The following is a 23,588-nucleotide window of genomic DNA, read 5'->3' as shown; positions in this document are numbered from 1 at the left end:
TCCTAAGAAGAATGGAAAATGGAGAGTATGCATCGATTACAGGGAATTAAACAAAGCAACATTAAAAGACCACTTTCCATTACCTTTCATAGACCAGGTCTTAGACACATTAGCAGGAAAAAAATATTTTTCCTTCTTGGACGGGTTCAGTGGATATAACCAGATTTAGGTAGCCCCTGAAGATCAAGATAAAACCACGTTCACTTGTCCATGGGGAACTTATGCTTACTAGGTACTTCCCTTTGGGTTATGTAATGCTCCAACAACATTCCAAAGAGCAGTCCTCGGCATTTTCTCTGACCTTATTCATGATTGTGTGGAAGTGTACATGGATGATTTCACAGTCTATGGGGATTCTTTCAATGAAGCACTAGAAAATTTAGAAAAAGTCTTAATAAGATGTAAAGAAACAAATCTCTCATTAAGCCATGAAAAATGCTTCATGATGTTTAACGAAGGAATTGTTTTAGGTCATCATATTTCAGGAGATGGAATCAAAGTAGACTCATCTAAAGTTGAAGTCATTTCTAAGTTATCAGTGCCAAGTTGTCAAAAGGATGTTAGAATTTTTCTCAGTTTTACTGGATACTATAGAAGATTTATAGAAAACTTCACAAAAATTGCATCCCCACTCTTTAAACTACTCACCAAAGACTGTGAATTCAGTTGGGATTCTGAATGTCAAGCTGCCTTTGAAACTTTGAAAAAGAGAATTTCTGAAGCACCCATCTTAAAAGGACCTAACTGGAAATTGCCTTTCCATATCTCAATAGATGCTTCAGATTCAGCCTTAGGGGCTATGTTAGGACAAAAAGATCTTACTCCTTATGCAATCTATTATACCAGTAAAAATCTAACTCCTGCAGAGTTAAATTATACTGTAACCGAAAAGGAGTTTTTAGCTGTAGTTCATGCCATTAACAAATTCAGACATTATATAACTGGCTATGAAACCTTTGTTCACACAGACCATTCTGCCATTAGATACTTAATGAATAAACTAGTCACTAATGGAAGAATAACTAGATGGCTCCTACTTTTACAAGAATTCAACATAACCATTCTAGATAGGCCAAGAAAACAGAACACAATTGCCGATTTTCTATCTAGAATACAAAATGAAAATAATGATCAACTCGTAGAAGATAAATTTCCTGATGAATATCTTTTTGCAGTATCTACTAAATCACCTTGGTATGCAGATATTGCTAACTATTTGGCCACAGGAAAAATGCCATTTCATTTATCCCCTAGAGAAAAGAGAAGAATAGTCCACAATAACACATCCTATTCATGGATAAATGAAGAATTATACAAGACAGGACCAGATCTCATCATCAGAAGATGTGTTCGGGAGGACGAAATACCGGAGATACTTAAATCTTGTCACAATGAGCCATGTGGAGGACATTTTTCTGACAAAATAACTGCTTACAAAATCTTGCTTTTAGGATATTATTGGCCTTCCATTTTCAGGGACACCAAGGAATATGTTAAAAGATGCGACAATTTTCAGAGAATGGGCAAACCTACTCTTTCAAATGAAATGCCACTACAACCACAGGTACTCATCGAACCATTTGAAAAATGGGCACTGGATTTTGTTGGACTAATCAACCCACCTTCAAAGCAAAATAAGTATATTCTAGTATGTACTGATTATGTCACTAAATGGGTTGAGGCTAAAGAACTTCCTTTTGCTACTGAAAATGTTGTAGTTTCATTTCTTTCAGAGGATATTTTTACTTGTGTCCCAAGAGAAATTGTAACAGATCAAGGAACATAGTTCACATCCAGACTAGTGCAGAAGCTTGTGGACCAATACAAGATAAAACATTGAAAGTCCACTCCATACCATCCACAAGCCAATGGACAAGTTGAGTCCACAAATAAGGTGATTGAGGCTATCCTTACCAAGACTATACATCTACACAGGAAAGACTGGGTGGAAAAGCTTCCAGAAGCCTTATGGGCCTACAAAACTACATGGAGGAATACTACAGGGCATACTCCCTATGAACTTGTTTATGGGAAGCAAGTCTTACTTCCGATAGAGTTCCAGATCCAGACCTATAAGATAGTAGTCCAGTTAGATCTTGACTTGTTAGAAGCCTAGAAGCAAAGGATGACACAACTAAATGAGCTCGATGAAATCAGACAAGAGGCCTTCCAGAGAACTAGCCTAGTTCAACAACAGAGGTCAAGATGGCATGATAAGTACATTAAAGAAAGGAAATTTCATCTGGGAGATTGGGCATTTCTCTTTGATTCAAAATTCAAAAATTTTCAAGGAAAATTCCAAACCCATTGGCTTGGACCTTATGAAGTTGAAAATGTCTTTGACAATGGTGTAGTCAGAATCAGGACTATTGATGAAGAGAAAACTCCTCTATTAGTAAATGGACATCGACTCAGGCTTTACTAGAAGCCATTAACAAAAGAGGAATTTGTTAAAATGTTTCAAGATAATTTAGAACTGAAGATGGTCAAGAAGAATTCTTCTTCTTTTCCACCTTAGAAATTTTTACTCAGTTTACTCTTAAAAAAAAGAAGAGAAGAGGTATAAACATGAAAACCAACATGTTGTTGGTAGGTTTATACAAAAAATTTAGAGTGAAAACCAATTTTTGTTGGCATTTCAAATTTTCCTTTGAAAAAAAAATATATACTAAAGTCTCTTTATTAAAAGTTTTGTTGAGAATGCAACAAGATGATGGAGCTTAGTGGAAAGAAGTCGCCTTCACTAAGTGGGCCCGCAGGCTATTTTTGGCGCAAAGTCTATTTTTAGACTATGTCTATTTTTAGACATATGGATCATGGTCTATGAGTTGCAGGAAGCTATTTGTGGATGATTGGTCATGTCGGTAAAAATAGATGGACTTCTATTTTTAGACATATGGTCGGTTTCTATTTTTAGGCTGCTAGGCTAAAAATAGAACAATCGAATATTATTGTCTCATAATAATATTTGGACTATAAACATTATCTTATCCTCTTGGAGCACTTCAGTTTGAGCTACAGATGTGGCACATGCAGCTTTCAGAAGGAAATACGCTTTTCTTGTGGGTTAGTTGAGCTATTGCATGCAGGACTTCAGTTAGAACTCATGTGGTTGAGTTTGGTGGAGTTGATTGTGGAGTTGATGGAGTTGTGTTTAGTTTGACTTGGTTAAACTAGTTGTATTTTAGTCTAACTAAAGAATACACTAGTGATGAGTTGTGTGAATTAATTATTAATTAATTCACTAATTATTAACTCATAAAGCAACTAAAGAATACATCAGTTAACTCAGTGCATGTACAGTTCAGTGGAGACAGGTGTTAGAGGTTGAGATTGCTATCAGTTGTGACTATAGTTGTGCATGAGATTTGCACATGCATGGATGGAGATTTCCCATGAGGCTTGCGTAGTATAACCAAAGGAATTCAATTTCACAGAGTGATTGATTCTCTTGCAGGATTGCACAGTGGAGGCAGGCAAACAGTGGAGAAGATTTGAGGCTTCAGATCTGAGCTAGTTTGTGTGTAACAGGTGGAGATAGTACTGAGTACTTGTGAGGAGTATTGTACTATGTATTGTTACATGTTGTCTATCATTATAATATACAGATAGTGTGGGGTTTTCAGCTGTATGCTTTCCTCGGGTTACATACTGTGTTAATGTGTGCATGCGATTGATGTTTCATTGATTTTAATGCTGCTAAATTGATGATCAACGTAGTGGAGGTTATGTATTGTGCATGTATTCTGCAATAGTGCATAATCATGATAATCTCTGTGAATAAGTGATTAATTATTCAAAATTTCTACATGGTATCAGAGCTGTTGATCATTAGATCTACTATTCAGAAAGTGTTTACATTTTATTTCTTCAGGCAGAGTCTGTAATCGGGCCAGGTAGCCTCTGGATTCATCCTTCCTTTGGAAGGTGAGATATCTAGTAAAAGACCATACAGTCAATCTCTGTATGAGAAATACTTTGTTCTCACGAATTCTAGATCAGTGGCGGTTGAGTTTTGAGCTGGTGGAATTCGAATTTGCAGCAGTGTTTTCTTGGTATCAACGTGGCAATGTTTTTCAACGGATTGCGATTGGAGTATGCTCTTGAGAGAAGCTCGAACTATATTGCATGGAAGGACAAGATGGAGGCAGTGTTAGATGATAATGGGTTGAAGGATTTCATAGAGGCTGAGGTCCCAAAGCCTACTGATACTGCGCAAGTTGATGCTTGGCAAAAGAAGACAACAAAGTGTCGAAGGATTCTGTTGGAGGGCGTGAAGGATCACATTATGTCCAATCTGCATGGAAAGGCTTCTCCATACTTGATGTGGAAAGCGTTGACAGATCTATTCCAAAGCAAGAGCGATCAGAGGAAGCTGGAGCTCAAGGATAAACTCAGAAACATTAAATGTGAGAAGGGAGACAGTATGCCCAAGTATCTCACGAAGTTCACTCAATGCAGGGATGAGCTGGGAAGTGTGGGGGTGACTGTCGATGATGAGGACTTGGTGAGTTTGGCTCTCCTTGGACTTCCGAAGAGTTGGCATTCCTATCAGGACTCTGTCAATGGTCGGGAGAAATTGCCAGGATGGGAGAGACTTTGGTCAGATCTTGTGCAGGAGGAGATCAGGCGGAATACTAGGGACGGATCTTCATCAAAGGGACCTGATGAAGAAAATTTCACTTTGGCTGCCAAAGAAAAGAAGGGGAAGAACAAGAAAGCTTCTCATTCCGATGCGAAAGGCAAGAAGCAGGACATGTCTAAGGTGAAGTGCTTTCACTGTCACCAGCACGGACACTATGCCACTAATTGTCCGCAGAAGAAGAAGAACAAGCAAGCTGTTGGATCTGCAGCAGGAGAGGCTCTAGCCTCGCAGTTTGAGCTTGATTTTTCATTGATCGCATGCTTGGTTTCAAGTGTGATGGGATCGGTGTGGTTCTTGGACAGTGGTGCGTCTTTTCACATGACAGGAGATCGAGATTTGTTTTCTGATCTAGAGGAGAAAGATCTTGGAGTGCACATCGAGATGGGCGATGATGGTAGATATAGTGCGACTAGTATTGGTACCATTTACTTTGAGAGGGATTCTGGTAGACCCTTCGTATTGAAGGAAGTGATGCATGTTCCAGGATTGAAGAAGAATCTTATCTTTGTGGCGATGTTACAAGACAAGGGATATGATGTTGTTTTCAGTGAGGGAAAGGCTTTCTTGCACAGTAAGACAACTGGAGAAACCCGGAAGATAAGGGCTCGAGTGAGGAACCTTTATCAGTTGCATGTAGATGGCTGCGCAGCAATGGCATGCAAGGCAGAAGGATTGGTGAGCTAGGATGATGGTGAGCTGTGGCACAGGAGATTGGGTCACCTTCACCATGGAGCCTTGAAGATACTGCAACAGATCACTACTGGGTTTCCTAAAGGCACTCTTGCACAGTCAGATCAGTGCAAGGGGTGTACTTTGGGAAAGTTTGTGAAAGCCACCTTTCATGAGAAGGATAGTCGCGCCACGATGATCCTTGAGAGAATTCACACAGACGTGTGTGGACCTTTCTCAGTAGCTTCGACAGCAAAACACAGGTATTATGTGATCTTTGTTGATGATTTCTCTCAAAAGTGCTGGATCTTCTTCATGCAGAAGAAGAGCGAGACATACTCTAAGTTCTATGAGTTCAAAGCACTGGTCGAGAAGGAGTTGGGGAAGAAGGTGAAGGCTCTTAGGAGTGACAATGGTGGTGAATACATCTCTGGTGAGTTCAAGGATTTCTGCAGTGCAGAAGGGATTCGAAGAGAGCTCATAACTCCCCATAAGCCACAACAGAACGGGGTTGCTGAGCAGAAGAACAGAATGATCGTGGGTGCTGCACGGGCGATGTTGCATGATCAGGGCCTACCCCTTCACTTGTGGGCGGAAGCATGCAATACTGCAGTATATGTGCAGAACCGTTGTCCTCACAGGATACTTGGCATGAGTACACCCGAGGAGGCTTATTCTGGTAAGAAGCATGATCTTTCTCATTTGAGGATTTTTGGTGCTAACGTTTACATGCATGTGATGAAGGATTCCAGAAAGAAGTTGGAGTCGACTGCAGAGGTTGGGATATTTGTGCGGTACACTGATATGCCCCACAACTATTGTGTGTATTTTCCAGACAATGGCAAGACTGTTGTGCGACGGGATATAAAATTTCAAGAGGAGAAAGCCATGAAGTGTTCGCTTGAGAGGGAGCCACACTTGCATGCAGATGAGGAGCTATTAGTTCCTAAGGATGAGCTTCAGGATGTGGATCAGCCACAGGATGAAGTTCATGGAGTGGAAGAGACCACTCATGCAGCGCCAACCATCAGAGGGCGAAAGCGCTTGATAGAAGCTGAGCGACTGGCTCAAGATGAAGAGAAGGTTGTAGGACCACCTACAGCTCAACGTAGACAGAGACAGTCACCTGATCGGTACACTGGATACATGGCTCTTGAGAGAAAATGTGTTGTGACTGAACCATCCTCTTTCGAGGAAGCTGTGGAGGATCCTGCATGGGTAGATGCCATGGTGGAAGAGTATGATTCGATTGTCAAAAATAGTGCATGGGAGATTGTCCCAAGACCGGAAGGGAATTCAGTGGTGGGTTCGAGATGGATCTACAAAGTTAAGCAGGCAGCTGACGGGAGTGTGGAGAAGTACAAGGCACGATTTGTTGCCCGAGGCTTTTCACAGATAGAGGGGATTGATTATGAGGAGACCTTTGCACCTGTCGCAAGGTATTCTTCCATACGGACAATTCTTGCTCTCTCAGTGCAGATGGGGTGGCACATTCATCAGATGGATGTGAAGACTGCGTTCCTCAACGGAGTCATTGAGGAGGAGGTGTACATTGAGTAGCCCGAAGGTTTCGAGATCTTCAGCAGCGAGTTGCATGTGTGCAGGCTCAAGAGAGCGCTGTATGGGTTGAAACAAGCACCACGTGCTTGGTACACACGGATAGACAGTTATTTCACCGAACTTGGATTCTCCAAGAGTGAGGCGGATCCTAACCTATATCAGATTGTGGTGGAGGGTAAGTTGCTTATCATTGCACTTTATGTAGATGATTTGATTCTAATAGGTGATGAGTTGTTGATACTTTCATGCAAGGATGATCTTGCTAAGGAGTTTGAGATGAAGGACTTGGGCCTCCTTCATTATTTCATGGGATTGGAAATTTGGCAACGCAGTGATGGACCATTTGTTTCTCAGGGTAAGTATGCTCGGGAGATACTGGAGAAGTTCAACATGCATGGCTGCAAGCCTGTTGATACTCCTCTTCCTGGAGGTTGGAGGAAGGAGGATGCTACTTCAACAGAAGTAGTGAATGCCACTGTTTATCGACAGTTGGTGGGGTCGCTTATGTATCTGGTCAATACACGACCCGATATATGCTATGCTGTTAACCAGCTTTCACAAGGTATGGTTAAGCCAACCAAGCTCTTCTAGAAGGCAAGCAAGCATGTATTGCATTATCTTAGAGGCACATCGGGATATGGATTGTGGTACAGATAGGAGGATGAGGTGAAGCTATGTGGCTTCACGGATGCAGATTGGGTAGGGAACCCAACGGACAGAAAGAGCACATCAGGAGGGGTCTTCAGTATCAAGTCGACAACAGTTTCTTGGTACAACAGGAAGCAGAGATTCGTGGCACTCAGTTTAGCAGAGGCCGAGTATATGGCAGCAAGTTTGGCTGCATGCGAGGCTATATGGATGAGGAAGATCCTGGTCAGGTTGTTCGGTTCATACTTGGAGCCTACTGTGATTTACTGTGATAACCAGAGTTGCATTAAACTCTCGTCTAATCCAGTATTTCATGATAGATCTAAGCACATTGACATCAAGTACCATCATATCAGAGATTGTGTGCAGCGGAGAATCATGTTACTTTCATACATTCCAACGGAGGATCAGGATGTTGATATCTTGACGAAGGCGCTCACCAGGAGCAAATTCGAATACCACCGAGGCAGGATAGGGGTTGCTGATAATCCATATCTTGTTGAGAGGGAGTGTTGAGAATGCAACAAGATGATGGAGCTTAGTGGAAAGAAGTCGCCTTCACTAAGTGGGCCCGCAGGCTATTTTTGGCGCAAAGTCTATTTTTAGACTATGTCTATTTTTAGACATATGGATCATGGTCTATGAGTTGCAGGAAGCTATTTGTGGATGATTGGTCATGTCGGTAAAAATAGATGGACTTCTATTTTTAGACATATGGGTGGTTTCTATTTTTAGACTGCGAGGCTAAAAATAGAACAGTCGAATATTATTGTCTCATAATAATATTTGGACTATAAACATTATCTTATCCTCTTGGAGTACTTCAGTTTGAGCTACAGATGTGGCACATGCAGCTGTCAGAAGGAAATACGCTTTTCTTGTGGGTTAGTTGAGCTATTGCATGCAGGACTTCAGTTAGAACTCATGTGGTTGAGTTTGGTGGAGTTGATTGTGGAGTTGTGTTCAGTTTGACTTGGTTAAACTAGTTGTATTTTAGTCTAACTAAAGAATACACTAGTGATGAGTTGTGTGAATTAATTATTAATTAATTCACTAATTATTAACTCATAAAGCAACTAAAGAATACATCAGTTAACTCAGTGCATGTACAGTTCAGTGGAGACAGGTGTTAGAGGTTGAGATTGCTATCAGTTGTGACTATAGTTGTGCATGATATTTGCACATGCATGGATGGAGATTGCCCATGAGGCTTGTGTAGTATAACCAAAGGAATTCAATTTCACAGAGTGATTGATTCTCTTGCAGGATTGCGCAGTGGAGGCAGGCAAACAGTGGAGAAGATTTGAGGCTTCAGATCTGAGCTAGTTTGTGTGTAACAGGTGGAGATAGTACTGAGTACTTGTGAGGAGTATTGTACTATGTATTGTTACATGTTCTCTATCATTATAATATACAGATAGTGTGGGGTTTTCAGCTGTATGCTTTCCCCGGGTTACATACTGTGTTAATGTGTGCATGCGATTGATGTTTCATTGATTTTAATGCTGCTAAATTGATGATTAATGTAGAGGAGGTTATGTATTGTGCATGTATTCCAAAATAGTGCATAATCGGGATAATCTCTATGAATAAGTGATTAATTATTTAAAATTTCTACAAGTTTTTCTTTCACAGTTGCAGAATCAACAACTTTCCACAGCTTGGACAATTTTTCGTAGCTTGGACAACTTTCTGTAGCTACGACAAGTTTCTGCAGCCTAATAAATTTTTGGAGCCTACAAGGACACTTGGTGATTTGGATTAAAGGACAGCTGACAAAGAAAAGTACCTGCAGGAGATCAAAGGACAACAAATAAGGTTAGAAAAAGAGATCAAAGGTATGTGCTACTTTAATTTAACAATAGGGAAGGTTATATTGTATATATGATTAAGAAGATATAGTACTGCTGGAAATTAAAATGCAATCATTATAACCTAAGGGTGATGGCCGCCTAACAAAAATATCATATGCCACCACTTAAAAAGTCATGTCACGTCCCCATTCCAAATCCGCCAAAGTAATTACCAAATCATCACTTTAAATGCGCCTAACAGTCAGATTCATTCCTATAACCCTTATGATAATTCACCTGTTCTTCCATATTCTTACACTCCTTTGAACTTTCATAGCTACTCCATCTTTTCGCCACTTAACAAACCCTATCAGCTACATTTTCTTGTCAAGGTAACCCATCTTTGAGGAAAAGCATCCTTCAGAATGGGGATAATTGTTTGAACTGAGCCAGCAGGAAAGAAATTCTTGGAGGGGTACCCACAGACTAAGGAACTGCTGCAAAAGAAACAATGGTTGCGGTTCATTGAAAAATTCAATGGCTTTCACAGGGAAGTAACCAAGACATTTGCGCGCTCATTTGATGGGACTGAAGTCGAAATAGGAGACATTAAGCTCACCATAACAGAGTCCATGATCGCGGAGGCTACTGAGCTACCAAGGAGTGGGGAAAAATGGTTTAAGAACAGGGGAATTGATGGCGAGGATTGGAAGGTCTTCCTCAAAAATCTGAACATGGACACTACTATCTACAAGAAAGGTATTCCCAGCACAACTCTTAAGAATAAATGGAGAAACTTATTACTTGTGCTTCAAAATTTTGTCACTTGTGAGGGTAGGTTTGGGCAAATGTATTTTTATCATGTTAGGATGATGATGCATTTCCTTGAAGATCACTAGATGAACCTTCCCTACTTCCTCTTAAATAGTCTCAAGAAAATGTCTACAAACGTTCAAAAGAAAATTTAGTGTATAGAAAACACCATGTATCATCATGGCCTGATAAAAATATTGGTCGAATTTCATCTCCAAAGTATAGGGGATAACTGGGAGAGTTTCCTGGTGAGGAACCACTTTGAAGAAAAATCCCCAGAAAAAGCAAGCAGCAACAGGGCCCCCAGAGGAAGAAAGAGAACCATAGAAATCATAAAGGAGCAGGCACCTCAGACTCAGACAGAAGTATCAGAAGAAGAGCTGCCTATAGTGAAGATTTTGCAGAGAATGAAGAGGGGAAACCTTAGAAGAAAGAAAGCCAGCAAAAGTAAAGAATAATTCTCACAAACTAAGCCCCCTCCTCAAGAAGAAAAATCAGAGACTAAAAGAAGGAAAGTACAGGAAATACAAACCTTAGGATTGAGGAGGAGTACAAGGCTGAGCACAGTCCCATAGACAATCTCAAAAATTACAGAGTACATTGACCTTGAGGGCAATGAGCCAACAAAGAATGAGCCAATAGAGAATGAGCCAATGGAGAACGAGCCAACAGAGAATGAACCAACAGAGGATGAGCCAATTGAAAACCCTGGAAGTTCTCCAAAAGGGTCACCAAGATCATCACCGAGAGTATCACCACAACCATACAACTCACCTCTAAGAAGCCCAGTGCATAGTCCGGGTATTGACCCTGTTCAACAGGAAATATATGACTATATAGAGTCATTGGAAAGGAAAGAGACAACAACCAAAGAAACAATTCAGAGTCCTGGAGAAGGGAGCAACCAGGTAAATGAACAATCAGCCTCAAACATCTTAAAGCAGGAGATCTTTGAATTAGAAACGTTGAACCGGTATCTCAAGAATGAGAATCAAGCATTGAAGACACAAAGTGAGATCTAGATTGCAAAAAGTGACAATCTCATCCTTCATCTGAGCTTGTGGTATAAGAAAAACAAAAAGCTGAAGAAGGAAAAAAGAATTATGCAAAGAGAGATTATCAGCTTAAAATACAAAATTCTCATGAGAAAACCTAGAATGCCAATAACTGCCAAAAAGAAGAAAACAGTGAAACTTGGAGGTGATAAGCAGGAGGCACAAGTGACTGACAAGGAAGAAGTGTATGAGGACATACAAAATCTCCAGTTTGGGGGAATGTAGAGTCCGAAGATTGTCTTACCATGACATCCCTTTTTGCCTAATATTCCTCTCTTTTCCTATATATTTACTACCTAAATAAAGCCATATCCACCAGGTTTTGATGAAGGTATGCAATAATATGTCTTCTTATTCATGTTTGACTTTATACCCTATTGTTTTGTTAAAGAATGCAATTGGATACCGAATCGGTCTGTTTCCGCAGCTAATCCAGATTTCTGTAGCTGTCTCCATTGTTTGCAAGGTTCAGAAGCTCCAGGTCAGTAGCGAAGGATGCAGATGGATAGGGAATGGTTTCCTCGTGGATCCCTTCCTATCCCCTTGAAACTGTTCGTTAAGATAAGCGCAGGAGATCATGGTCAAACCCCAAGTCAACTGCAGGATTGTCGCCGAAACAAATCCAAGTTCAATCGAAATCTTATCGATTTGCTTTCGGAATAGAAAATCGAAGATTTAGTGATATAGTTTAGCTAAGATAAATATATTATGCTTAAATTACTCATGTACTTATGCTAGAGACCCATTATAAAACATATGGCTGCACTGTGATTTGGCACGCCAGATGATGTAATTGATGAGCCTCATTATTGAGTAATTATATGGGCCTTAATTGGCCTTAATTCACCTCCTAGCTTAGTCAAACCAACTATTCTCACAACTTATTGCATAATTTTTGTTAGTGTCAGTCTTTGCAGCCTTCCTCCAGTGATAAAAAATGCTCTTACAAAGTGATTTTAAGGTGTCAAGGTCAAATTTTGTCATTTCAGTGAGTCTTCAAGCAAAATTTGGTCACTAGGCATTAGGTCTAGGGTTTGCTTTTACTCCTTTCAAAGTTGTCCAAATGTCGGTCCATGTCACCATTCAGCTGAGTGCACCATCATTCAGAGGGTTTTCATCATCATGTCAGGGTCTAATGGGTCATTTTACACCTTGTTCATGCTTCAGTTGTGCCTAGGTAAGGTTCATTTCCCTCTCCTAGGGTTTTGAAGGCAATTTCTCTTAGATGGTAAAATCATCAGCAAAACTTGTATCCTGATGTTCATACACCTTCCCCTATCCTTAATGTACCTTATTAAACACTTCCCATCACTGAGATCCCCCAAATTCCTCATTTTTCCACAAACCCTAGTTTCTTGCTACAACTTGACAATTTTCTAGGTTGGGCCTGTGTTTAGCCCTTTTGGACCCCTTACCCTCACTCAATCTTTGAAATTCCACTTTCCCCTGCCTCCTAACATCCCTCCCTACTTCCAAAAATTTTCTCAAGAATTTAGAAGTCCCTTATCCCCTTCATTTCACTTCATTTCGACAAATCCCCTGTTCCACACATTGGGATAGGTTTTACTCCAATGATGTTTCTGAGCAATAAAAGATGAATTTGGGAAAAATGAGAGATTTTTTTGTCCAAAATAGGCCAAGGAAGAAAAACCTCCTTCACTTTTTACACATGTGTCATGGTTTTAGAGAAATGTCAAAAATACAGTTGCCTCAGGAGAATTGATGCACCTCTGAAGTTACCTTGGGAAAATCAAGATTTCTCCTAGCTTGGTTGGCCAAATTACTTGCTTTATGAGTCAAATGATAACTAGACACAAAGCGATTTCCAATGAGCTATCATGAGCTCAATTTGGAGTTGAGGAAGACCTTCAAAAGTTGACTGCAATAGCACTCTGCCTTTAGGCAGTCTCATTTTGCACATTTTGACCAGTCTTGGGAGATTTGATTTTTGATAAGACAAATGAACTCAAAATTGAAAAATTCCAGTTGGGTTGAAAAGTATGCTCAATAAAATTTCCAACGAGCTATCTTGTGCCTAATTTGGACACAGGGAAGGCCTCCAAAAGTCTCCTGGAAAAAGCACGATGCATTGTGCAGGTGGCACGACGCACATAACTGGGGCATCGCATTGGGCTGCAATTTCCAGTGCAAATTTACACTGGCGCGGCGCATAGAGAAGGCACGGCGCATTGGGTTTGTGGCACGGCGCATAGAGCTGGAAGCCTGATTTCACTCACAAACTCTCCCAAATTGCAAAATTTTCTCAATCTTCTTGTGTTCAAGTAAGTTAACATTTCTCCCATGACCAATGAATGAGTTACCTTGGTGTTTATGGTGATTTAGTGAGAAATTTTTCAAACCCTACCTCCTTGCAATTTTTCCTCAAAGGTAATTGCTACCTAGGGTTTGTATTGACTATTTAGCCATCAAGTCCACCTTTCTACTCCCTTGCTCCATTTTCCCTCATTTCCCTATTCCTTAAACTCACGTATCCCTAAATTCACTAATCCCATATCCCAATTCCCATTTCCCAAAGTCCCAAATACAAATTCCCAAACCCTAGTCCTATACTAAAAGTTCCCAATTTTTTCTCTAATTCCCTGTTCCCTTAACTAAACCCTACCCCAACAGTCCCTAAATCCCTCATTGTTTCCACCCTCCACAGTCCCACATATCACTCTTTCCCTTGGTGGCAAAAGTCAAAACACATCACAGCTCACCTACTTCTCATCAAGAAACCATCCAAGAGCAGCAGGCGGAAATCAAGGCCTTGTCCCTCAACTTGGAGAGGGCTAAGTGGATTATAAAATACTTGGAGCAAAGAAATAAGCAGCTTGAAGATCAGCAAGCAATCATGGAGTTACAAAACATTCGGGAGAATCGCCAAGCTGCCCAAAGGAGGAGGGTGGAGCTCACTTCACTTGAGCAAGAGATCAATGCCGATTGGGAGTCTTGGCTTGAGAGAGCCAACATACACTTAGAGAGATTGTTGGAGAAGGCCAACAACAAGAAAAAAATATTGAGGAACATGGCATATCATTACTTGGCGAGAAACAAAGTGTGCAAGGCAAGAATCAGGAGCTTGAAAGCAAAGTTGAAGAAGAGATCGAGGAGGAAAAAAGTGCAAGATAAACTTCAGATCTTGGCTGAGGCTTCCTTGGCCCAACACAACACTTGATGGAGAGAACTCAGCCCAAATTTCAAAAAATTTGGGACAATTTTTGCATTTTTGTAAATTTTTGGCACAAAAAACAGAGTTTTCCTCCCTATGCGCCGCACCACGTGGCGCTCGCTTTTGCTAGAGGCCTAAAAATCTAAAAAACTCAGAATTTTTGGATTTGGCATGCAAAATTACAATTGCCTACTTATGGCCAAGAAATTTGGGCAGGTTTTGAGCCCTCAAAAAGGTAAAAAAAACTCAAACAATGACCTCACTGCCCCTATTTTGACACACAGGAAGCAGTGTTGGGAGAATGGAATTTTGGAGGGGAAAATGGAGGCAAAATTGAAAAATTCCACTTGGGTTGGAAAGTAGACAGGCATATCTTTCCAAAAATCACACCTGGAGCTCATTTGGACATCGGGAAGGCCTCCAAAAGTGGGTCCAAACAGGCACGGCGCATAGAGGAAAAATTGCTAGTTTGACCAAGTTTTGCTCTGTTTTTCGCCCAGCTTTGCCTAGTTTGAATTTTTTACTTTCCTAATGGAAAATTTGTGATGTAATTTGATGAAAATTGATGGATAATGAGGTAAATATGTTAATTTTTCACTTGTAGAGGTAGATTCATCAGTTTAAAGGTTGTTTGAAACTGAATGAATCAGTTCCCTTGTTTCTAGAGGCATGCTGTTATGTTGCCTATTTTCTAGTTCTCTGTTTAGAATTAGTTGGATCAACTCCTAAACATGTGAGCTCGACCCCTAGAGGCAAGGATGAGATATGTTTGTCTATATTATGTTTTTTTTTTTTCAGTCATTTGCATGGTTGGACTCTTGAGAAAGCCTTGAGCTTCATTATACATTCATTTTTAGTATTTTAGCTAAGGAATTGAGACCAGGATTTGCAGCACTCTTTGGGATTCATGTGGCAATTTGTATTGGTACAGTGCTTCTCTTTGTAATTGTGAATTTTTTTTATGTATGCCATTATCTATCTTATTTATTCTGAACTAAACAAACAAGAGTGTAAGTAGAATTCATTGAAAGTGCAATGCTCTACTTGAAGTTTGCTTTAGTTGTTTGATGTTTTCAGCTGTTTGAGGAGGATCCATGATTTCCCTTGCCCTCTTCAACCCCTCACCTGTCTTTTCCTTCCATCTCACTGAAATTTAAGTGCCAAAACGATTGCCTACCTTGCCCCATCGAGATCTCTGCAGAACTGAGCTTCAAGCCCAGCACCCCAAAATGTGTCTTTCCCTCTGAGCCAACAAATCATCATTTTATCAAATCAAACTCTCTTGCACATATACCTAGCCTAAAATCAGAAGATATTTCAGTCACCTCAATCCCATAGATCATCATTTGCTGAGATTGACCCGGAGAGAGCCCTCTCCTGACCTGGTAGGGCTAGCTACCGGTTGAGCGTGGTTTGATGTTGGCCCTGGATCCTACCTTTTCAGCCTGAGGTAAATCTAGGATCTAACACTTTTCATATTATTTTGTTTATGAAATGAGTTAGAGTTGGATATTTGGCTTTGTCGTCTAATGTGCATGTAATACAGGAATAAAGGATAAAAGCAAGGAAAAATGCAGGTATAAAGGATAAAAGCAAAGAACTATGGCAAAGACCTTGGTAAAGACTCAAATGGGACAAGGGAAAGTAACTATAGGAGGTAAATCCTCCTCATTTACTACCCCTCCATTCGAATATTCCACCATCAGCTCAAAATGCACACAACCATCACTTTGAAGACTAAAAGACAACCAAGCAAGGGAAAGGGACAGAAAACAATTTATCTTAAGTTGGGAGCCAAGCCTCCCTAATGGGAAGGAAGTCATTAGAGACTTCAAATGTATAAATAGAGAGGCTTAGGACCTAAGTGGGATTCAGACTTCTATTGTAAAACTCTGTTTTATTTTTGAGCTGCAAAGACTTGTGACAATTTGCTCTGTAATCCATGGTTTTTTCTAATGAGAATGAGTTTGGTTTAACCCAGCTTTGAGTTAACTCTGAGGGCTGAAGCTCTTGTATTAGGGCTTGACCCAAGCAACCAAAGCTCCTCTTCATTGTACATATCTGCTAGCATAAGAGTTCTGTTCTGTTTATTTGCTTAAGTAGTTTCATGGTTTGCTGATTCATTTTCTCAAGTAGTTTTTTGGTTCTGATTCATTTTTTTAAGTAGCTTTCTGGTTCTATTCATTTGTTTGAATAGCTTCCTGTTTCTGCTCATTTGCTTCAGTAGCTGCATTGGCTTTAAGTTTACTTCCATTTGTGTTTTTTTAATTCACAGGTTAGTTAGAGGAAAATATTACTATCAGGTTGTGCGCAGGTGTCTCAGCCTCATCTCCTCCCTCTAGGACCATGACTTGAGGCAGAGACCCTTCAACAACCCCAAAAACACAGGTCTCTGGTTCTTGCATGGGCTATGGAGTTCACTATTTAAAGCAGTTGTTTGTTCACCCACACTGGTTCTCTCTGTCATTTTCATTTGAAACTGCCTCTAGCATGTTCCTCATGCATCGCTTCATCGTCGTCTGATCACCAACAAACCTTCACAATCACTGTCCGATTCACTATTTTCTCCAACTGCTACCTCGCTTGGAGTCCACCACTCACTTTATGAACTTTAAGTCCCCACCGTCGATATGCCTCGCCTGATCCGATGGACATCATGTCACCTCCACACCTTTAGGCACTTTAAACACCCACGGTCGATCTGCCTTGCCTAATCTGTTGACTCTTGCTTCACCCAATCACCAACTAGATTGGCTGATCTACACCGTTGATCAGCCTCGCCTGATCCAATGGATATCGCGCAATCTCGCGCGGATTAGTGTACAAACGTTATCCACCCGACAACACACGAGAAAAGTGGTTTTCTTGTGCTACGTGTCACGCAGTAATGCTAATCGCATGAAATTTCCAAAAACTATTTACAGCCTGAAGGGCATGCGAGAAACTACTTATGCCTTAGAAACCCGCTCCCTCATTTCCACACGTTTCTTTTCCCCGCGATATGATCTCTGCCGTCCATCTCTTGACTTCACCCCTGCGATTAGATCTCGAACATTCATCTCCTTTGTTAGCCTTGTCCGTCCATCCCTTGACTTGACCTGCGCGATATGATCTCCACCATTCAATGTGTGCATTCATCATGTTCATACATCTAGTTGCTTAAGCCTTCGCGATAAGACCTCAGTCGTTCATCTTGTTCATTAACCCTGGTCACCCATCTATCGACATAACCTCCTGCGATCCAATCTCCGTTGTTCATTTGCCTTTTACCCGATTGATCCAATGGTTCTTATGCACTATTGCTCCCTCACATCCTCCTTTCACTAATTTCTACCTCCGATTGCTTTTTCCGCTTGAAATCCGATTTAGCCTAAGTTTATTTGTTACACCTTAGTCTAGTTTGATGCTCTTTACTTCTGCAACTTAGATAATTAGCATTAGGTTAGTGTTAATTTAGCAATTTTGCTTAGCATATGGTGGGCTCCAATATTGCAGCAATGATGCTGCAACTCCTGGGACTCCCTTCTTTACTTTTATCAACCCGGTGGTTCGTAACAAACTTGGAAGCGACGGTGCTATATGCACAAGTACTAGCTCTCACTGCAGGCTGTCACTTGATCAGTTGGCACAAGTCCGCTAGGAGCTTAAGCCAACTTATATGAGCTCTTAGAAGAAGCTTTTAACTGTGATGGATGAAAGCTAACTCGAAGGAGGCTAATCTACTTGCAGAAAGAAGCTGAAAGCTGAAAGGAAATGCAAACCCTAGCAAACCCTAGTTTTACCGACTAACCCTACTAGTGCAAGAAAAGAGATGAAAGCTGCTGAAATGGATGCCATTGACTCTTGGAAAGGTAAAATGCATGTGACTAAGCTACTCCTGAAGTAAAATTTGAAAAAAAACATCTTTTTGTATTTTTGAGTAATCTTGCAGAATTATTATGCATGTGCTTTAACTGTTTTTTACTGTGCAGAGGTTGATTGGCGAAAGGAAATGGAGTAGGCGCTTGCAGGAGGTTGGGAAGGTGAGAAGAGGGCCTAAGGGGTCCCTAGCACCCTTCTAGATAATTTCACAGTGATCAGATCTCGAAAAACTGCTCACGTGAACTTCTACAGGAAGTCTGCAGGGGTTCTACAGGATGTTCTACAGGAAGTCCTACAGGAACAGCCGAAAGAGGATTTTAGAGGATTGATGGAGAAAATATGGTAGGGAAGTGGGAATGAAGGGTGGATAAGGTTGTTAAAAGGTATGGGACTTGGTAAATGAAGCTCAAAAGTGATGAAGATAGTTGGATTTGCTCAAGGATGGAGAAAGCAATGTTGCACAAAAATATAGAAATTAGGGAAAATCAGGAAAGTGTAGCGAATGGAGGGTAGGAATCTTGGATTAGGGGTTGGAACAAGTTGGATGATGGAGGAAGGATAGGTAGGGATGTATTACAGGTGCTCTTCACACTATTTTCCAAAACTGATCAAACAAAGACTAAAAAAACAGAGATCTATCTACTTTGACCTAATCTGACCTAAAACTAGAAACATGATGAACAGAATTTTATAGACAGGAAATCATGCAAGATAACTATGGAAACTAAGCAAGAATAGATCTAAACATGCAAGTACAACTGGTATCAACTTTTCCAACTAAAAATCTAACACTAGCAATTGCATGGAAAGGAAAAAACAATGTTTTTATGGCAACAAGTATGCCTTGGTCTTAGCTCATGGTCCCAAGGAGGGAAAGGTGAGATCAAGGATTGCTTGATGGCCTTTTTGCAGAGCTTTTCTGTTACCAAACTGTCAAATCAACCTGAAGCATGAAAAGCTATTTTAATAATAAAAAACAACCTAAGTAACAAATCAAGATCTTAACCCTAATAGCAGAAATTATTCTATGAATGTAAAGAAACCACATAAAAGTACACAAAGGAGGTACTGGCACTTGGGTTGGGCCCAACCCCAAGAGCTACAACCTCCTAAGAAAACTCAGAGCTGGTGCAAAGTGAAATTTATCTCCATTACTCAAAAAATAATCATTTCACAAAACTGTTTATAGCAAGAGCTCGAAAATGAGCTGAAAGGCAGAGCTACACTAAAGTGCAAAAAACAACTGTTCAATATCTAAACTACCAAGGCTTGAAGCCTTCCTACTTATGCAACACGAGGACTCCCAATAGTCCTCCTTAAGTTTAGGAGCTTGGCTGTTCAAAATTGCAGTTAATCAGCCACTTCACAAAACCTGCTTGGCTGCCCCTTGAAATCATCTTTGGTAGGTTGTTGAACTCCGAGCTGATGGTGGAGAACTTGAGGAAGGGGTCATTTAGTGTAGGAGACACCCCTCCTACAAATCCTCAGCCTTGTTCCTTCGTATTTGGCTATCAACTTGCTCATAAATGCCTGACCTTGGTCCAAAAGATGTCCAAAAATCTGCAATAAGCACGTATTAGACTTTGTGGTCAAGTGACTATTCTCATTCATTCAATTAACATAAATATATTCAAAAGCATGCATAAAACTATGAATAATGGTGGATTAATCGAGAATAATAGGCAAAATGAGCCCATAAAGTTACCCATTTTTGGGGCTCATCATCACCCCCTGCTGAATGTGTTGCTCATCCTCTGAGCAACTAATCTAGCTCATCATCTTTGATTGCTTTGACTACCTCTCTGACATCCCAGGCTTCCGAGGTGATGTCCTCTTCTCGGTCATGAAACCCTGCTTTTCTCTCTACTTCCTCCCATTGCCTGTGTTCTTCTTCTTCTTTGACCCCTTCTAGTAGTCCCAAAAGCAATGGAGGACTGAACTTTAGGCCAATCCAGTTGGCCTTTAGATTTTGCACTGATTGTTTATAAAGTGGCACTCTTGCCAAAGCCTCCCTCATCCTTGTTGGGGAGTGGTACTCTCTTATTTTCAAACTGTGGGACAATGTGTTCCATCTCCTTGTGCAAGCATGAATGCAGTTATCACCCAACAGTCTTTCCATGTCTTCAAAGTGAGAAATGGCCTAAGCTTTCCTTTCAATGTAGTCTGGAAGAACCTAAGGGTTGTTGGAAATGTGCTGATAGGCATATACCAAAGCTGAGGGATCTTCTGGTTCTGCTCTGATCATGAGTGGCTCACTTAGCTCCCTGTCCATAACTTTCCGAATTTCTGCTGCCCTCTTTTCCTCATGGCTTAACCAAGAAGCCATGGCCATGAGTTGCACATCTCCCAATGCAGCATTAGGGTCCCATAGATTCATGTTTGGAAGTGCCAAGTTGTGTAAATAGAATTCTGCTAACTTGGCCTTATCTTCAGCTGAGCTATTGTCACACAAATACATAAACTGATTGTAATTCTGGAATGGAATGGTGCCCCTTTGGGCCAATGTGTTAATTTGAAATTGCAACCATTGATCTTTAAGATATAAGGCATAAGATTTAGCAGGTTGCCTACATTGTAAGGCTTCTATTGCCCAACTGGCCATGCAGGCCAATTGGGCCTCTTTCTCTTGCAACTGTTGTTTCAAAACCTGTATTTCTTTTGCTGCCTAAGATTCCTGTTCTTGCAGTAGTTTTGTTAGCATTTCCACATTAGCTTGTAGCTCTTCCTCTTTCTGTTGTTTCTCAGTTGTGTCCTTGTTTGCTGGAGGTCCTTCTTTCTACTGTTGCCCTCCTAAAATGGACAACCTATCTTCCCTGTGGACTCCCTGTAGCTGCAACTGTTTTTTCAGTAGCTCATTTCCCTCCTACAACTGGGCTCTTTTGCAACTTTCTACATGCCTTACCAGGGCCAATTCTCCTCTTAATTCTTTTAACTTCTTCTCCATGTGGCCTATGTCCTCAATTCCTTTAGATTTGGCGATTTTCATCTATGCGTGTGTTCTAATCCTCTCTTTCTCTAATTCGAAAAATAATGGTACAACAAATTTCTATGGGATGATTTTCCCACCCTCTAACAGATTGTAATATGAGCCCAAATCAGGTTGAGGGGTAGGTTCAGGTATTTCTTCAGTTTTGCTCTCCCCTTGTGATTGTTTAGCTACTTTCTCCTCCAATTTCTCAGTCTCTTTTAACTTGGCTAGAGTTTCCTATAGAGATATTGCAGCTTCCTGTAGAACTGCCTTTGAGTCCATCGACTTAATTTTCTCTTTCCATGTAGAGGTTTTTGGGCTTCCTCTTTCATAGGTGATGGATATCTTGGAAGGAGACTCTTCCTTCTATTTAGTGGGTGAGTCCTCAATGAAAATCGATTCCTTGGACGATGGCTGAGGTTTGCCTACTTTGATCCTTGTGCTTTTTCTGGCTTTGAAGTACATGGAGGTCCTTTTTCTCTTTCCTTTTTGCTTTATAGGTGTGCTTAATGCAGCAAGCACAACTGTTGCCTCCCTTGCCAACATCTCAGGGGATTTCTCTTCCTGCTGTTCTTTTTCTTTGCTTCCTGTAGAAATCTCTGTGTCCACTGTTTCTGTCTGTATTGTTGATATCTCAGGGTGTGTCTTTCCCTTTTCTTTCTGGGTGCCTGCTTTGGCTATGGCAGCCTTCATTTGGGCTTTCTCGGCCTTTTCCTTTCTACTCTGCATCCTCTTTTCCCTTGGTGTTTTTGCTGTTGTTTCTTCCTCTGTTTTAGGCTCAGTAGTCTTGCCAATTTCTTTCTATTCTTCCTGTGCTTCCTTTGTTTTTGCCTTTGCTTGAAGGTCCTAGGCTCCCTCATCATTGGTCTTCTCAACTTCTTCAGTTTTATCCCCCTCCTCACTGCTGGATGGGGTGATGTTCTCAACCAAAGTTCTAATGTTATCCTCCCTAGACATATTTCTGAAGGTTTCCCAAGATATGGGGACAGTATAGGTGTGTAAAGCATCCTCCACTAACAGTTTGATGAGCCCATGATGGGCCAACTGATCTGGGATCCCTTCATTTAGCTTTGTACCACATTCAATTAAGGACTGAAGAAGGAAATATGGGATGCTCAGTTTCTTGGCTGGAGGCAAGTCAATCCCATGCCTTAATTCACACAACAACCTGAAATGATATCCATAGATGATGCTAAACCTCCCTTCACATGTGATATACTTCATAATTTGATAACTAACTTCACTCAAGAGAGGAGGTGAGCTGGTTCTTCTAACATCGTTTTTGTCTTCTACAGGATGCTCCTCGGGCAGAAAAAATGTTTTCTTAGCAATTTGGCCCAATGACCTCTCCTCTTTGCTCCAAGGGAGCCCCAATGGTAGACCAGTAACTCCACTGATGAGCTCAGGGGTAAGTTCTAGGGTCAAACCCCTAAAACTAACTGTGGCATGTGTCTTTGAATGTGGTCTCAGGGACATTAAAAACTCTTCAGTTATTTCCTCATCATAACCCTGAATTTTGTCAAAGAAGGGTATCCAATTTGCTCGGGTGAAAAGGTCCACCACCTCAGGGTGCTCGTGCAACTTGCTAGAGTCTGAGGGTTCTTTCCTTATGAATCCTCCTGGCATGGTGTTGAGTGCTCTTTTATGTTTCAACCAGAAAAGAAAATGCTCAGGAAAACAACAGTCAATCACTGAAACAGGGGATAGCTGAATTCGGTTTCTTCTGAATCCAAGAAGGAATTTCTCGTGTGTTCAATATCAACTAGCAATAATTCTCCTGTTTTAAGACTTCTGTCACCCGAAATTTGACTGTCTGTTTATGAAAAGATTTTTTTTTTTACAGGATAGAGTATAAGGGCATAGGTTCTTTTCTTAGCACATAGATAGATAGGCACAGTTGTTCTTTCACACACTCACACAGGCTGGCCCGTATTGCTGCATGTACCTTTCTTACAGGAGAATTTTGAAAAAGGATGGGGAGATTGCAAATGCAGAGAGAAAAAGAAACTGTGTAGACTCAGGGAAATTTGCAGGCAGACTCTCACTTTTTCAATGCACAGGCAGACTTCCACTTCCTTTTTCAATCTACTGCCATGTTCAATTTACCACCTTGCTCAAACAAATCATGCACAGAGGAGTTTTCTCGAGCCTACCTCATTTGGAGCTTGAGATTCGACGAAAATTCTAGGCTTCCCTTCCGCAGAGTTGTTCTCTGCCTTTCCTGTAGAATCCTTCCTGTAGAAAGCTCCCGGTTCCTGTAGAATGAAACTGCGCTTCCGACAGAGCCCGATAGGCGGGAGATTTTCGAAAACAGGCAGAAAAACTGGTGGAGGACGACTGGTTAACTGTTCAAGAAGTGGTGGATGCATACTCCAGTCGAGAGCGTTGTGAGTGCAGAATGAAC

Source organism: Pinus tabuliformis, chromosome 3_2 (assembly GCF_031772625.1).
Source record: "Pinus tabuliformis cultivar Carrire ecotype Pingquan chromosome 3_2, CPIR1, whole genome shotgun sequence".
In the NCBI taxonomy this organism is placed as follows: Eukaryota; Viridiplantae; Streptophyta; class Pinopsida; order Pinales; family Pinaceae; genus Pinus; species Pinus tabuliformis.
This window is presented reverse-complemented; position numbering follows the sequence as displayed.